At 46.3% G+C, this 18199-nt stretch overlaps 1 protein-coding gene across 1 annotated transcript in view; it reads left to right on the top strand.

The window, feature by feature from the left end:
• mmy (UDP-N-acetylglucosamine pyrophosphorylase mmy) overlaps positions 1 to 18199 on the top strand; it is a 188820-nt gene that overhangs the window by 13278 nt on the left and 157343 nt on the right. Inside the window, exon 2 of the mRNA XM_068376766.1 lies at positions 9351 to 9422. The gene's annotated coding sequence lies outside the window, so the exon portion shown is untranslated. The remainder of the gene's footprint in view (positions 1 to 9350; positions 9423 to 18199) is intronic.

The raw sequence follows: 18199 nt of genomic DNA, 5'->3' as shown, positions 1-18199 counted from the left end.
GGGATCGTTCGCGATCACCTTCGGAGGATGGTCGTCCTTCTGGACATAGTGACCTGTCGCCCAGACCATCCACTTCCAGAGCTCCTGATGCGCGTGACGCGCCACCTGTTACTGCCACTGCGCAGTCTCCGGGCCCTTCGGGGCTGAAGGGTCTTGAGTGCAAAACTGCGCTTCTTGCCCTCAAGCGCCAGGCCCCGCCTGAGTGCTCTCCTGTGGCTGACGCTGCTGTTCCTGACTTAGCGCCACAGCGCTCACCCTCACGCGTTCCTGCCACCAGGGTCCCCCTGCGCGCTCACACCCTTTGGCGCCCCGGCACCCTCCAGCAGTTCCTGATATAGCACGCCAGCGCTCATCTGCGCATACAGGTCCACCGGTGCCCCAGCGGCCACCTGCGCTCACATGTTCACCAGTGCCTCGGCCCCCACCAGTTCCTGCTTCGTCGCGCGCGGTCCAGGAGGCACCTAAGCTGGCGCACAGGCTCCTCCGGACTCGTCGCGCCTGTCTGGGGAGACGCGTGATATGCGCCCACGCGCGGTTCCAGCTCCAGCGCCCACGCGCTCACCAACGCGCTACGACATCTCAGCGTGTCGCCCAGGAGGCTCCCAAGTTAGCGCACGCGGCCGCCTCTGGGCTCTCCCTCCAGACCGCACGAGCTTCATATGATGCAATCGCGCACGACGCTCTGGTTACGCGCCCTGTTCCTGCTACACGCCCCGTTCCTGTATTCTAGGCGACCAAGGTACCCCTTCAGCGTACACCAGAGCGCCCTCATCCAACGGCGCGCCCTGCGCGGCCGCCGCAACAACGCACTCCGGTGGGACTGCATACTGATGCGCGCCATGCGCGCCCACGATCGCTGGCGCGGCCAACGCGCCCACAGGCGAGCATGCCGGTCTTATCTGACCAGCGCCAACCTCCGCGCCATCCAGGTCGCTCGCGACCCTGCTCCATCGCTAACGCGCCCTTGGCCGGTTCTTCCGGACACGCGCTCAGGCGCCCCCGTTATCTTGCGCCCTTCGGGGCCGCATCAGGTCGCTGCGCGCCCGCGCATTTGGCCGCCTCCTGCGCCGGCTCCTGCTCACCACACGCCTTCGCCATCGCCTACGCGCTCTCGCGACCACGCTCCCGCTCCAGCCGCTACGCGCCCACGCTATTACCAGCGCACCATCGCTCCATCGCTCATGTATCCCCGCCTGCACGCTATCGCGCCCTCGCGCCCGCCCCTGCCCGCGCGAGATTTCAGTATCACGCCAGCCATTCACGCGCGACCCTGACCAGGGCCCGGCACACGAGCCCCAGTGCGAGCGCCGCCAGGCGGACAGTTCTTCGTCTCGTTCCCCTCCCCGCAAGCGCAGACCAGCGCGCTCGCCGGAGGAGGGCCGCTTCCCGGACAGGTCTAGGGACTCTTCTCTTTCAGCCCTGCAGGCGAACCCTCGTTTGACTCCTCCTCCTAGGGATCCCTCGATCCCCTTCTCTACAGAGGGAGTGTCTGACAGCGCGACTGTCAGCCAGCAGTCCTGGTTCGGCACCCTAGTCAGAGCCCTCGTGCAGGCCATTAAGCCCGCCCTCTCTCGTGGAACCTCCTCCGAGGCCTATTCTGTTTCCGCACAGATCCTTGCGCAAGGCTCCTTCTCCCCCCCAGATCTTCTCTCCCTCCCCTGCGGAGGAGGATTACCCCCCCTCAGGAGAGTCGGATGAGCCGGACCACTCCCCCATCGCACCAATGGGGGAGGCTCCGCCTCTCCCTGAGAGGTCTTCTCGTCCAGAGGTGGAGAAGAGCCTGCCCCCTTCGCTGCTCGAGTCCTGTATCCCTCCCAGGAGGGAGCCTAAGGACTCTAAGACGATTCCCAAATCGTCAGCAAGGATCAGGCAGGAACCGTCTAGAGCTGTCGAGGATATCCACGTGTCCCCCCAGGAAGAGCCACTGGGGACGGGAGATTTCGCTGCCAGTCCTTCGGGAGGAGTGCACCAGAACACGCGTTCTGGCAAGTCCTGACCCTCATGAGGAACCTCAACGGCATCCCAGATCCTGAGGTCTCACCTCGTGAAGGGAAGGACACGGTCCTGGACCGCGTCTATGGCACCCAGAAACCCTCTAGGGCCAGTGCAGCTTTGCCCTTGCCATTAAGCCCGTCCTCTCTGACTCGGGCCACAAACCAGCGGCAGCTCCAGGCGATCACGTGGGACTGAGGGAGGACAGGAGTACCAACCTGACCGATGGAACCACGAAAATAACAAACGGAATGATCATAAACGGATAATAAAATGTGTAATGCAGTAATATAGAATAATGTGACACATTGAACTAGGTTATAAGGCATGTGTAAGCTAAAACAAAATAGTAAGAGAGGGACGCAGAGGAAAGGCAGGGAGAATAATGAGCTGAGCCCTCCAGTGCGGGTAGGAACCGAGCTGGACAGGGGGGCCAACATAACTCTACATCGGGTAGATGCCGATCGGTAGGATAACAAAACTAAAATAAAACTAAAATAAAACTGCCCCGCGAGAGTCCCACTCGAACCAAAGCAATAAACAACTAGGTGGTAAAGTGAAAAACACTGGGTAAAAAACGCAATAACGTGATAGCAAAACCATCTAGGAACGCGCCCGAAGGCGAGCAAGCAAGCCAACCTAAAGTTCAAAAACTATGATACGTAGAATAATATCATAATAACATAATAACAGGGTGTAATCGGTGATAATACCCAGTGAAAAAGGTTCGAAACAAAAAACAATCAGTATAGAAGACTAATTGTAAGACGTTAAGAACGAGCGAAGGAGGTAGCATGCCAGCATGGCGGCCGCGAAGCGGGGCCAACGAATGGTGAAACAACAAAAACTGTAATAGAATAAAAAATAAAGGCAATGCTACCTCCAAAAGCTCAAAACTCATTGATCTGGTACTTAACTTAGATGGGGAGACATTGGAATCCGACATCGTGCACAAAAGCGTAGAAAATATCACCGAAAACACCGCAGCGAAAACACAACAGCTAAAGCAAGATGCTAATGAAAAAGGAGTGACGTCACTGGCGTGGGTTGAGTTGGTGGTAGTAGCGTTCAGTAGTGGGTGTTGAACGGCACCTTGCTGTACGGGGATATTGAAGAGGAGATATCTAAATGGTGCGAGACCTCTGGTTGTGATTTATCACGCCCCAGTATTATTATACCGACACCTTTATAGGTGAGCGAGCTGGGTTCAACCTGGCATTCCTATGCAACTTTTTCTCTGGTAAATTCATAGCAGTTTTTACCTTAGAAATGATGTAAAAGGAGCATTTCACTGGGCGGCAAAGGTCTCTCACCCAGAAATAGATTTTTCCTTCGTCAAAATCCCTTATTTTAGTCTAGGTGTGGGTGTTCTTTATGATATATAAAAGTATGTTCTATTATAAAAATAGCTGCTAAACCTTGAACAGAATAATTATAAAATTATTGTTATACTTTAGTAAGGTCATATTTTAGTGTAGGTGTGGGTGTTCTGTATGATATATAAAAGTATGTTGTATTATAAAAATAGCTGCTAAACCTTGAACAGAATAATTATATATTGTAAACATTTTATACACCACAGAATTTTTGTAGCATTATGAAGCTGTTGAAAATAGTGATAGTGACATGTTCAAAGCATTGGTTTAAATTATTTTATGATATCAAAAATATTGTAGAGGAATTACATAGAAGTTTCTCAAGGGGAAGTCCCTGTTACTTCCTTGAAGGTCACAGGCAGTAATATTAACAGGTGGTTATTGATCTTAGAAGCCTTAGGTGTGTTGTGAAGGTTTTGTTTTCATTCATCCAGTTGTGTTTGTGGATTTGACAAAAAGGGAGAGGTTGTGCAAATTTTGTTTTGCATGAATGGTCTTTACAGGTTTTTAAAAGAAATTCGGTGGGTAATGAAGTACTATACTATTTTAATTGTAAGGCTATGCTAAGACAATAGTCCTAAAGAATTTTACAAAGTAACTTGAACCAGCAATATTAAAGGTAAAGAGTTTTCTCTGAGGTTACAATAGTGTTTCTATTTTAAGTTTTGCTGTAGGGTTCAGTTTTGTTATTGGTGTCCCTAGAAAGTGGTGGGTTACTTTTTCAGAGTAATGACCAGATGAGACTTTCATGAGAAACCTTTGGGCTGGAGTGACAAATAAAAACCATTAAGTGACATTATACAAGAATTTTATTAAAAAAAAAAGAAAGAAAAAAAACTTGCAATTTAGTGAGATCTGAGGATGCTTGCAATGCCAACCCCTCTTACACACCTATCTTATTTTTTAGTAGTGCACCTATTGTTGTTGGTTACATTCCATGACAAATCTGTCATAACTCGTCTGGATTTGACTGTCTTGCTTGCATATAGCACGACATGGCTAACCCCATGCTCACACCTTTCTCATCTTTATTCTGTATTCTGTAATGTAGACCTACAGTGCTATACTGCTAGTGATAAAGTAAATAATATGATGGTGCAGCTTGGTACACATGTTGGTCCTTTATTAAGCAGTTCACCAAGATCTGCTTTTTCTTCTTATTCACATAATTATACATTCTTTCATACAATTCAATACCTTCTCTGCAATATACAACTCGCAGTGGTTTCAGCAGCATTGCACATTAACACGCTGTAGGTAACACCCTCAGGTTATTCGCTTGTTGGTTACGTAACCCTGTACACTCACTTAATTTATGACCTTGGGCTACATTTGCCTTTGCCCACCCCTATTGCATGCTTTGGTTCTCTTAAACCCCTTGTACATCTGCCTCTTCTGCAAGAGGTAGCGCACAACTTAACAGATCTATTGCCTATGTAATTCCATATGATACCCTCTTTATTTGGTAAGCAGCTAGAAGAAGGACACTCCAAAATCAAACCATTGTTCTCTAGTCTTGGGTAGTGCCATAGCCTTTGTACCATGGTCCTCCACTGTCTTGAGTTAGAGGTCTCTTGCTTGAGGGTACACTCAGGCACATTATTCTATCTTATTTCTCTTCCTTTTCTTTTGTTAAAGGTTTTATAGTTTATATAGGAGATATTTGTTTTAATGTTACTCTTCTTGAAATATTTTATTTTTCCTTGTTTCCTTGCCTCACTGGGCTATTTTCCCTGTTGGAGCCCCTGGTCGTATAGCATCCTACTCTTCCAACTAGGGTTGTAGCTTAGCAAGTAATAATAATAATAAAGATGATAAGAAGTGTAAAGCATTATGTCTTGTCGTGGACTACATAGTTAAAATATTTAGTATGCATCATGTCCAGTATTGGAGCCTTTTGGTGATTGCTGTACATTATTCCACACAGTCACCTGCTATCCATGATTGGTTTCCTGAGTCACTGATCAGCCACACTTCTTACCTTGGATTACTGATTTTAACTATGCTGGCCTAACTTTTAGATACATCCTACCCCAATTTAATTTTAATTTTATTTTATGTTACTGCCCATGCACTTCAGTCTGCATGCCTTAACTTTATTTTCATGGTACAGTTCTGCTGTTTCTAGGCAAGCATCGTCATATTTTTTTTTTACTTTGTGATAGTTAGGGACCAATACTTACACAGTACTTCATCATTGTGAAGGCTTAGCTTTTTGTACAAGTACAAGATTTACTGAACAACTTTTAGAACTTGAAAACTACCAGAAAGGCCTCAATGATGAATTTAGTTGTAAGATCTTGTAAGAATGTGTCATCAATGGATGCTGATAGGAAATATTGCTGGTCCAGCTATCTTTGAAATAGAATTTGTTTTCCTTATCTAGCAAATGCAAATTTATTGGTTGCCATTGTTAAAGGGATTTGCTGACACATATTTTGTTAAGATGTTCAGTATTTTTTCACTTTTGGTTGTAAAGAGAAAGGTTTTTACTGAAATGATTAGTTTTTAGTTATCCCCAGTATCAAAAATTATTTTTCACTCTCGCTAGGTGATGAAGGCTCAGTTATATAGTTAATATAATTACTCAGTTAAGATCTAATTATGTATCCCAGTTCTACACTTCAGTAATGCAACTGCCAGGAACTTTGATTTTGCTTGTTTGATGGGCTGATATGAATGGGTTCAAGTTTTCAACAAGCAAAACTACTATTGTCCATTTCTGTTGTATCCGGGGAGTGCATCCAGATCCAGATATATACATGAAAGGTCAACGGATCCCTTGTGGTAGGTGAAGCTAAATTTTTAGGATCGATTTTCAATTCAAGGCTTACCTGGGTTCCTCACTTGAAGGCGTTGAAAGCTAAATGTTTTGAGGCTCTGAATCTTTTAAAAGTATTGTCCCCTACATCATGGGGGCCAGACCATAAAACTATTTTAAAACTATACAAGGCCTTAATTTTTTCCAAAATTAGTTATGGGTGTGAAATATACTCCTCAGCCATACCAAGCCAATTAAAGATATTAGATTCAATACATCATGCTGGTATTAGATTGTCCACAGGAGCGTGATTGTTCCTCTGTAAGATAGACTCCCAGCTTGGCGCTAGAGAATCTCGTTCCTCACATGCACTGTCATTAGAGATCCCTTCAACTGTGTTTGAAGGATCACTGGTCAGCCTACAGGGATCACCTAATCCTTCCTGTTCCAGTGGTACAGGAGGCTCAGGACTATTTTGCGTGGTGGCTGAACGAGGAAAATTTCATCAGGGGAGTCCCACTCGACTCCCCACCTCTGGACATGTAACTGTTCGCAAATGCATCAAAGGAGCAGTAGGCTGCACACATCCTAGAAATGCAAGCAGTGTTTCTATTGCTGCAAACATTCCAAGAATGAGGAGGCACTCATTCGTGTTGATGAGCAATAACACCACTTTAGTAGCTTACATCAACAAGAAAGGGGAATGGTTTCCAGGCCCCTTTGCAAGCTTATGAAGCAGATGTATACCTGGGCAGCATTTTAAGCCGTAGAGTTGTCTGCAGGTACATTCCAGGGAAGAGGAATTGTATAGTACTGTACTGTACTAGCAAACACAGTTAGTTGTCAGGAGCAGGTTTTATGATCGGAATGGTCATTGCTTCCTTGTGTAGCAGAGATATTTCTCTCTCTATGGGATCTTTGGTGATTGACCTATTCACCATATGGCTAAACAGAAAACTCCCCGTGTTTGGTTCCCTCGTTTCAAAGCTATGGGGTGTGTTCGCAGATGTCTTCCAACACCCATAGAATCCCTTGGATACCTTACATCCTTCCACTGTTTAGCTTGATCTACCCACTGATCAACTGAGTGTTGGTTATGCCAGGCTTCAGGATGGCCCTGTTAAGTGGCATTTCAGTTCATTAGCACTTCTTGTCAAGGTCCTGAGAGAACTACCCCAATGGTCTACATTTCTCGGTCAGCTACATCTTCAGAGGTTCAGTACAATACTACCAATTCATGAAGTTGCTGGAACTTCATGCTTAGAGACTATCCAGTACAGTATCTCATGTGTGCAAGAGACTTTTTGTGAGGGACTGTACAGACAGTCCTCTGCAGTTGTCTACCAGGAAAAGAGGACTTTTCTCTGATTGGTATGGTAGAAGGGACTTTTCTCTGGTCAGAGCATCTCTAGCAGAGCTCACAGATTTCCTTTACTTCCTTTGATGAGAGAAGCATCTCTGTCATAATTGTCAAAGGTTACTGCTCACCTGTGAATATAGTCTTTTGACTGAAGGATATAGACCTCTCCTCCTCGTTGGAGTTGTCCATGTTCATGAGGAAATTCAAGCTTTCTTGACCACTCCGGGCTCTCATGCCCCAGGAGTGGGACATGACCTTCATTTTCAAGGCTCTATCTCGTATCTCATTTGAGCATTTTAGAAGGTCACCAAAAAGAGAGATGATCCTCGAGATTATGATTTTGCTAGCGTTAGTATCATGAAAGAGAGTAGTTATTTTGCTCGGTCTCTCTCATTTAGTCCCCATGCTGAAGGTTGGGAGGAGGTCTCTTTTAAGTTTGTGCCTGAGTTTGTGGCTAAGACACAGAACCCTTTGGTGCACAACCCTAGGTTTGAGACCTTCTCCATCCTCTCTCTACATGAAGTGTTGTGTAGTAATCGAGAGAAGATCCTTTTGTGTCCCGTGGCTCTAATGTGCTATCTAAAGATGATTCAGCACTTCAGACGTGAGTGTCTGCTTCTGTTCCTTAGCACTGGCAGGACCAAGAATGAGGTGTTGAGGAACATGGTCCCACTTTAGTCTTCAAGAGGGATCTCGCAGTTGGCTAGGTGTTGAAGGTTGGGGTTTGGAAAGGCCAAATAACCTTCATGGCCTTTTATCTGTGGGAAACTACCCGTAAGTCCTTCTTGGTCCAGTGGTGGCAGCTCAAGTAGTTGTGTAGCTAGCTCAGCTCCTGCATAAGACAGGGAGCATCTTGTTTGTGGTAACATGTAGATGTAAGTCTGCAATGCAAGGCAGAATGAGTGGCTCTTCTCCATCTTTCTTTCCCTTCTCTTGGGGATAAAGCTGTCGTATCATTACAGTACTCGATGGATCTGTCTTGATGCTGGTAAGCTATGCTTCTGAGCTTTGTTCTTTAGAATCTAGATAAGTATCTCCCCCATTCTCCCTTGTTGAGTGGGAGGTTAGTGGAATATATTCCATTCCATTGGTCATCAAGTGCCAGGTATGTTATTCCTGACTACTCTTTCCTTTGGAAGAAGGGATTCCTGATTTGACTATGTACTAATACTCTTAGTACAGACCAGACCCTATCATCCTACTCATCCATATGATGGACAGATAGTAGTGTGTTGCTGGAGTCATCTCCCTATAAGGGATTAGGTAGACTGACAGTTTTAGGGAAGAAAAAGAATCAACCAGTTCTGTTCTAGGGAGAGTTTCGATCCACTAATCAGTGAGTTTTCCTATTTAAAAGGATAAAAGTGTTGTATATGCATAGGAACAAATAAGAAATGTTAAAAGTAATCAATAGTTTTCTTATGTATACAAACCTGAGTCCTTTGAAATTAAGCATCTCGCCTCAACCACCTCTCGCAGTCCTGAGACGAAGGTCAAAAGTGAGGAGTCTTCGACAGGCTGGTGGGTGGCAGGGCTATTTGCCTGCCTGTACCATCTCTCATTAACTGCATCTTTTATGACTTCAATGGCTGTTCCAGCTCCGCTGAAGACATTCCCTATTTTAAAAGACAGGTTTGCAAGTTAGAAAAAATATAAATGTCTTGAAAAAAATTTCTTCTTTTACTTATTTTAGTGCTTTTTGATCAGAAACTACTTGTGGAATTAGGACCAGGGCTTTGGAGTTTAGAAAAGGGATGCAGTCGTTATTGTCTTGAATTTCATGTTTTACATTTAATATTTGATGATTTGAGACTCATGGCATTTTTTACAGTATTTTTCACAAACTTTTTTTTTCCAATAGGTTTGTGGCACAGCAGATGACAGGCAGAGGTGACCCCAATCCTGTGTAATTCCAAAATTTGACTCTTCACTGGTGAGTAGACTATTAGCTCATTACCCCTAAATAAGTTTAGGTTTGTGTGATAGGCTTTTTTTCTGGTCAATTGGTGCCTTATTGGTGTTGTGCAAGAGAATGATGTTTAAAGGTCGCTCATGAATGGGATAGGACAAATTTATCGAGACTGACCATTTGTACATAGGATCAGCACCTGAGCCCTTACCTCACCCAAGCTAGGATCTGGGAAGACTAGGAAATGGATGCTGAGGCCTTAGCAGGAATCGGCACCTGAGCCCTTATACTTCACCCAAGCTAGAATCTGGGAAGACTAGGAAATGGATGCTGATGGCTTAGCAGGAAGACCTATAGACCCCCAACTCTCCTTTCCCTAACTCACATGAATAGTGAGGTTGTGAATAATTGTAAAAAAGATTTTTGTGATTGTGAGAGTGGGACTTGAATCAGGTAGGCTACCACAACCCTTTTGATATTACTAAAGTAATTGAGAATAATGATACAGTACAGTACACTTCATTGATTTTCATTACATACATAAGTACATTTACTGTACGCAATACAGTATTATATTAGCTAGGTTTTCTTTTGAAATTAATCAACTTACTGCTCTATAGTAGACCTCCAAATTTGAGTAAGTTGGCAAGGGAAGATTTTCCAAAACAGTAAATTTTTCATTGTTCCCATATTAACAAACCTTCTGTTATTTATGTGGATATTCTTTCGGCGAAGCTGAAAGGTAGCCATTAGACTAAAAGTGCGAGTTGGCAACCCTGCTTAACTGCTTGAGCAGGTAGGCCGGGGATGTCTGGGGGGTACCCAGCCACCTCTATATATACTCTCACATGTGTGAGCTACGTCACTTTTTCTTTTTGGTTCGGTAGAGTGGACGTCTCCCCTCTCTCTCCTCCCAAGGCTGTCATTGGACATTTTAATAGTTTTTTCTCTTTTCAGGTGTTCTTGCTTCTTCTTATCGCCTTCATGCAGACCTGTCCTTGGCACGAGAATGCTGCATGCGGTACCTTTATGTCATCGCTGGATACTGACCCGCAATCTGTGTCCTTCGTATAGAGGGCATCATTGCGAGCAGGGATCGCCCTGTGTAGAGTGTAGGAAGTGGCCTGCCTCCAAATGGGAGAAATTTGGATGGTGCAGGAGGAAGAAGGCTAAGCACCATCTTTCACCCTCAGGGGCGAGTAAAGCTCATTCTTCTTCCTCTTGCTCCCCCAAATCTCTTTCTAAAGCTCCTTCTTGCTGGGGCTCTTCCGAGGGGTGATCGAGCAGGAGCTCAGGCCGTCTTAACTCTTTGGTAATCCTGGGATACTGGGGGGGGGGGGGGGTTAGTTGCTTCCCCTAGAAGGAGCAACTTCACCTCCAGCTGCCGGGGAGCCATTTTCCCTTGCATATGTTTTGCAGGTATGGCCGACTTTAGGGGTTTCTGCACCCCCTATGAAGGAAGAGCTTGTTTGACTCCTTCAATGTCATGCCAGGAAGGACCGTTCTCCAGAGCTCACAACATCTCTCACTTTGGAGTTCGCAAAGTTCATCTGTCGCTCTCTCCTGGACCTTCCACAAGTGGACGAGGCGATTTCTTGCGTTCGCCTCTCCAACGGCCTCCTGCTGACAATGATCCTACTCGCCATCCTGGAACGTCGTCGTCCGCTAACCTTCAGCTTTCTATTTCTTCCTGCAGGAATACTTTGGCTGTAGGTGATGATCTTTTAGAGACCAGCGCTCCTTCCACCAGCGGTGCATGGGGATGAGCTTCACCATCTTTTCCTCCTTCGGGACACTCTTCCCATGATCGTCGTTCTCGATGATCTGAAGATCATTAGGATCATATGTCATCGCAATCTAAATGCTGACGATACCAACAGTCTAAACTCTCTCCTCGGAGGTGTTCCTCTTCACGAGGAGAAGTCTTGCGATCTCGCTCTGCACGATCACGAGCAACTGAGTCTAGACTTAGGTCCCTATGATCGCGGACTAGATCTTGATAATGTAGATCACGAGGACGACCCTCACGTTCGTAAGGTGAAGCTCCTGTTCACGAGGGCAATGTTCATGCTTGCGAGGGCGCTGTTCATGATAACGATGTTCACGATCGTGAGGCTGATGCTCACGTTCGCGAAATAGGCATTCATGACGTTCACGCTGTTCCTGATCGAGAGCTAGACGATCCCGGTAACGAACAGCACGTTCATGATCGAGAGCTAGACACTCCCGATAACGAACAGCACGTTAATGATCGAGAGCTAGACACTCCCGATAACGAACAGCACGTTCACGATTGTGAACCTTGTGTTCACGATCAAGGTTTAGATGCTCCTCAACTTTGTGTTCACGATCAAGGTTTAGATGCTCCTTGTTTAAAGGTAGAGGTAGCCGTTCGCGCAGTCCATCAGCGCGTAGCCCCTCAACCCGTCCTTCTCCTAAACGACCCCGGACCGACCCTGACCATGAGACAAACCGTTCTTCAGACAGGGGTCCATCTAAACCTCCAGTGCCCTTTGCTGCTTGCTGCCTGGGCGGCTTAAGCGAAGCATTCGCCCATGCACCGCTCTACAATGCAACCTGTTGTGACGCATTTACCAACGCTTAATATTGCCCCTACTCAGAGGCTCTCTCTGCCAATATCGTCTGGCGTAGGTGTTCCTTTGCAGCAACAGGAATGCCCTATGCTTCCTTCTTCCAGTATCGCTCCTTGTGCTCGTGCTGCGAGCCCTTCTGCTCGTGAATTGCCTCCATTGCCGCACAAAACTTGCGATTTTGCTTGTGAATCTTGTGAATTTGCGCGCAAATCGGCGATTTCCACAAGTGATTCACGAGTAGAGGCTTCGGAACTGTGAGCAAGTCCGGTACCAGTACCTCCGCCTCCGGCTTCTACCACCTCTAGCAGCAGGCCTATACTGTACCCTTCCCAGAAGGGTTTAATGAGCCTCCTAATAGGTTCACTGATGTACATATTAGCCCGGACCGTCCTCCTCATCAGTCGAAGGACTGTCTCCTGTTTCCTCAAGGACATTCCCTCACGTCTGCGCAGGCTCCCTCTAAGGTTCCCCCTAGGGGACGTACTCCTCCTAGATTCTCAAGGGAAGCCCAGGACTTACCAAAGGGTTCTGAACTTCCTGCAAGGGTGAGTACCTTCCTCTCTACCCTGCAGAAGTCCATGGGTGGGGCTCCTCCACTACCACAGCCTCTGACTGCTCCAGTCAGAGCTTCTCCACAAATTCCCTTGGAGTCTTCTTCGAGTTCGTCTCTTGGGAGTCTTGACCCTAGAAGGAGACCATTGTCGGACAAGGCACGAAGATCTCTATCTCGATCTCATGCCGAGCTGCCTCCTTCTTTTGATTCTTATCTGACTAACGTTCCCTTTACTCTGGTGAAGACAAGGGAGACCATGACAAAGAAACAGAAGAGAAGGATGAGAGGTGTAACTCCACCACGTGCCGATCTCATCCATCTTAGGACAAGTATGGACATTGACTCTCCCAGAGAGATCTCTGTCCACCCCTTCAACCATCAAGAAATATAGGTAGTGCCTCCGGACCAGCGTCCTCTTTCCTTACCGCCACCTGAGGAAGAGCCTACGGTTCCTACTGCTGAAGCTTGGGCTATTGGTGTCCCAAAACCCTCGCAAGTTCCTCCTTCCAACATCTTGGAGGAACACTTCCTTGTGTGAAGGGAATCTTAAGACACCAAAGCCAAGCCTAAGAATGCCGTGGTAAGGGAAGCCCGTTTGGCAGAGAGGGAAACAGAAGGTCCCCTGTGGCGGGTCCCTCGATCGATCCTGTTGACAACCCTGACCTACCCAAAGCTCTGGACGTGAGCCTTGAGGTAGATGAGCCTTTTGGCAGGTCCTCTCTTTCATGAGGGCCATCAATGAACTGTCAACTCCTGGCACCACCACCCAGGAGGGGAAGGATATGGTTCTCAACAAAATCTTTGAAACCCAGAAGCCCCCTAGAACCAGTGCAGCCTTGCCCTAGTCTAAAGGCCTGATGGCCGCCAAAAGGAAGGCTATCGCCCAGATATCCGAACTTACAGTTCTTCGAAAGCAGGGTCCTCCTCTCGGTCTTTGCCGCTTCCTTATGTCCTAAGGAAATACTACGAGATCGAGGGAGAACCGCATTCTACCATGTCCCCTGATCCTTCGGTGGAATCTCTAACGAAGGGTCTCTTGGCTCAAACCCTCTCTTCTCTGGGGGCCTCCCTCTCGGCAGTTGAGCTCCTCAACATAGAGAGAGGTGCGAAGTACACCATGCAGGCAGCCTCGTGGCTCGATCTATGGTTGGGGTCCTTGGGCTTCATGGTGCGCTCCCACGATCTTTCGAAGGAGTCTGCTAGGAAGTCTTTGGAGTTATTCCTTTTGTCAGGTACCCGAACTCTAGTTCTCATTGCACCACGTTGTCAAACTGTGGGTGAACCCCATCCTCAAGAGAAGGGATACCGTCATTGGGAGATTCAATAAACAGGTGCCGAAGGTGGAAGTCTTATGTTTGTGGAATTCCACCCTTGAGGGTTCTCTCTTTGTTTCAGAGGAGATTGAGAGGGATGCTGAATGATGGAGGAAACCGTTGAATGATTTTCTCCATAGGGTCATGACATCAAGGCCATATGGAAGACCTTCCCAGTCTTCCAGCAGTCAGCAGGCTGCTTCTTCTCATCCCTCAACTTCTAGGTCCTCGGGACCTACCAAGGTGTCTAAACGGCCCTTTCAGTCCAAAGGCCAGAAAGGGAACAAATTCTTCAGAGGAAAGAAGGGAGCGAAAGGCAGTGGCCGAGGTGGTCACTCCCACTAGGAATGGTATTTCTCTTCACTTACCACCTGTGGGAGGATGCCTGCAGCGCCTCTGGCAGAGATGGCAGTTTCACAGGGTAGATCCCTGGATGATTGAAGTGGTCGCCATAGGGTATTGTGTCCCGTTCATTCAATCTCTCCCTCCCTTGACTTGGGATCCAGTACATTTAAGGTTCTATGTGAAGGGATCCGCAAAGGAGCTGGCCCTCAGGGCTGAAGTCCAGACCATGCTGCAGAAGGGCGCTCTCCAAGAGGTTGTGGATGGGTCTCCAGGCTTTTGCAGTCTAATTTTTCTGTGAAAAAGGCGACTGAAGGCTGGAGACCAGTCATCGATCTCACCCCCCTGAACAAGTTTGTTCAACAGACTCAGTTCAGAATGGAGATGACAGACACGGTCATTTAGGCGGTTCGACCAAGGGACTTTTATGTGCACTCTGAATCTCAAGGATGCATATTTCCAGATCCCAATCCATCCGTCTTCAAAGAAGTATCTCAGGTTCCTACACGAGGACAAAATATACCAGTTCAAGGTTCTATGCTTTGGTCTTGTGACAGTACCTCAGGTCTTTACCAGAGTGTTTGCCTTAGTGTCATCTTGGGGTCACAGTGTGGAGGATTAATTTTATTTTAATTTATTTTTGTTTGCCAAATCGAGAGAGAGAGAGAGAGAGAGAGAGAGAGAGAGAGAGAGAGAGAGAGAGAGAGAGAGAGAGAGAGAGAGAGAGAGAGAGAGAGAGAGAGAGAGAGAGAGTGTGTGAGTGTGTTTATTTAAGTTTTGTCAGAGAGAGAGAGAGAGAGAGAGAGAGAGAGAGAGAGAGAGAGAGAGAGAGAGAGAGAGAGAGAGAGAGAGAGTGTTTACAGTATTGGCTTTAGTTTGTCACAGAGAGAGAGAGAGAGAGAGAGAGAGAGAGAGAGAGAGAGAGAGTTGTTTTAGTATTGTTAAATAGAGACATTTTATTTGCTTTAGCTTTGTTATTAGAGAGAGAGAGAGAGAGAGAGAGAGAGAGAGAGAGAGAGAGAGAGAGAGAGAGAGAGAGAGAGAGAGAGAGAGAGAGTGTGTGTGTGTGTGTGAGCGAGTGTTTATTTACTTAAGTTTGTCAAACCGTAAGAAAGAAAGAAAGAGTGTTTATTTGCTTTAGTTTCGTCAGAGAGAGAGAGAGAGAATGTTATTTACTTAGTTTTGTCAAACCGCAAGAGAAAGAAAGCGTTTATTTGCTTAGTTTTGTGAGAGAGAGAGAGAAAGAAAGTGTTTATTTGCATAGTTTTGTGAGAGAGAGAGAGAGAGAGAGAGAGAAAGAAAGAAAGAAAGAATTTCATTTGCTTTAGTTTGCTAGATCGCGCGTACGCAAGAGAGTAGGCTATGTGTGGTTGTGTGTGCGTGTGTTTGTGTGTCCGCGGTGCGCGCTGAAGAAAAAGGGTAATTAGCGAATGATTGTTTGAAGTTGGAAAGATTGTTGGTATAATTGAGGTTGTTTGTTTACTTTTTTAGCTAGGATAGGGTGGTGATGAATGTCTTGGGCGAAAGATTGGATATCGAACGATAGTAGGAGTCGGCTGTGTATTTTTTTTGCTCTTCGAAAGCCGGCTGTGAAGCTTTTTTTTATATTCTGAGCCGCGATTCCTCCTTTGGGGAGAAGATTTATTTGAATTTGACTATTGATGACCTGGCTTACTTAAGGAACTTGTGTTTAGAATGCTCTAGTGGATTGATCAACTGTTGATGACCTGGCCTGGTTATTACAATTACGATTTCGATTGCTGTTACTGATGAGGATGATGATGATGATGATGACGATATAGACTGCCAAATTAAGTGAGGCAGTTATAGCAGATTGTGCCAGTGTTGCGTCTGCCAGGGAGTTGTGGCTTTGGCCGAAAAGGACTGTTGGCCCTTGTGTGGACAACGACGTCCACACATAAACAAATATTGGTTTTGGTGTGTCACGTGTGTGTGGATAAAGAGTTCCACTCATAAACAAATATTGGTTTTGGGTGTGTTAATTTTAAGTGTTAGGGTTTTTTTATTTGAATGGTGATACGGTTTTTTTCGGTATATTTATGAATGTAATGATTTGTTTTACGTGTAATTATTTTGGTTGTTGGTGGTTTATATGTTAAGCTTATTTTGAATGCAGAATTTTTGCTTTTGGTTGCGTTAATATAGTTTTAAGGCTATGTTTTGTTTTCATTTTCCTTCTGTCCAAGAGTCTAGTTTAAAGTAAAGTAAGGGGAAAGTTTGTGTTGTGGGATATTTTGGAAGAAGAGTGATTAAGGGTGTGGGGGGGTTGTGTTTGTTTACATCCCGCCACAACAGGAATGGCATTCCTCTCCTCAGATATCTGGACAACTGGCTGATTCTGGCAGACTCGGAGATAACCCTTCTTCGTCACCGAGACATGCTTCTCGAGTTTTGTCAGGATCTGGGGTCTTGATAAATCTCGAGAAGTCATCACTGCTTCCTTCACAGAGAATGGTATACCTCGGTATGATAATAGACACCACCCAACAGAAAGTCTTCCCATCAGACAAGAGAGTACACAGGCTGAGAGAAGTAGTTTCACTCTTTCTCAGACGGGAAGCTCTACTGGCCTCTCGTTGGTTGGGTGTTAGGTCACCTAACCTCTCTCCTCCGTCTAGTTTCAAACGGCCGCCTCAGGGTTAGATCCCTGCAGTGGCAGCTAAAGTCTGTGCGGAACCAACGCTCAGATCCACCGGACATTTGAGTTCCAAGTACTTGGGAACAAGTGATGGACCTGCTTTGGTGGGTGGCAAACGAAAATCTTCGCAATGGTCAGTATCTTCTCGTTCCCCCTTTGGACTTGATGCTCTTTACAGATGCATCAAAAGAAGGGTGGGGGGGCCCACTTGCTGCATCACATGATCTCCAGCCTCTGGTCAGAGTCAGAAAGGTACCAGCACATAAATCTCCTAGAGATGAGAGCAGCATACCTAGCTCTTCATCAGTTCTAACAGTTGCTGGCAGGTCCCTCTGTGGTGTTGACGAGGGACAACACCACAGTAGTGGCTTACATAAAAAAACAATGTGGTACCTTTTCACACCCTCTATGCCATCTTGCAGCAAAGATCCTCAGATGGTCAGGAGAACATTTGGTGTCCCTATCGGCTCGCTTTATTTCAGGCAAGAGGAATGAGCTCATGGACAATCTGAGCAGAGCGACTCAGATAGTAGGCTCTGAATGGTCTTTGAATCCTCTGATAGCCAACAAAGTCCTGACTTTTAGGGGTTCCCAGACTGAAGACCTGTTCGCAACATCTCTAAACAGCAAGCTTTCGCTGTACTGTTCTCCAGTCTCGGACCCTCAGGCTCTATGGCAAGATGCTTTTCAACAACAGTGGGATAACATCGACGTGTACGCCTTCCCCCCGTTCTGTCTGATGAGAAGACTGCTCAAGACCAAGGCATCCAAAAACCTAAGGATGACCCTTGTAGCTCTGCTATGGCATCATGCAGTGGTTCCCGGACCTCCTGCAACTACTAGTAGATCTACTGAGAGAGCTGCCTCCACGACCTGATCTACTCAAAGAACCACATGCAAACATCTTCCACAAAACCATGCAATCGCTTCGACTTTACGCCTGGAGACTATACAGCGTCTCCTCTCTCGGAAGAGTTTTTCACAACAAAGTTGTGGAGAGAATGTTTAGATACTTGTGTAAGTCCCCGGCCTCTGTGTACCAGGCAAAATGGATATTTTTCTGTGGTTGGTGTCATAGAAGGAATATCTCTCCTCAATGCCTCTATCCTAGTAATAGAGAAGTTCCTTGTATACCTTCGGGAGGAAAAGCTCCTTTAGGTCTTGGCTGTGAAAGGCTATTGCTTAGCCTTGAGCCTTGCCTTTAAGCTAAAAGGAATGGATATTTCCTCTTCGTTGGAGGTTTCTTTACTCATACAGAGTTATGAGATCACTTGCCCTCCGTCAGAGATTAGGCTTCCTTCTTGGAAGGTGGTTCGCGTTTTGAGGTCCTTAAAAGGACC

The sequence above is a fragment of the Palaemon carinicauda genome, chromosome 7 (genome assembly GCF_036898095.1).
Source record: "Palaemon carinicauda isolate YSFRI2023 chromosome 7, ASM3689809v2, whole genome shotgun sequence".
Classification (NCBI taxonomy): Eukaryota; Metazoa; Arthropoda; class Malacostraca; order Decapoda; family Palaemonidae; genus Palaemon; species Palaemon carinicauda.
The sequence above is the reverse complement of the archived record's forward strand: the minus strand, read 5'-3'. Positions and strand labels throughout refer to the sequence as shown.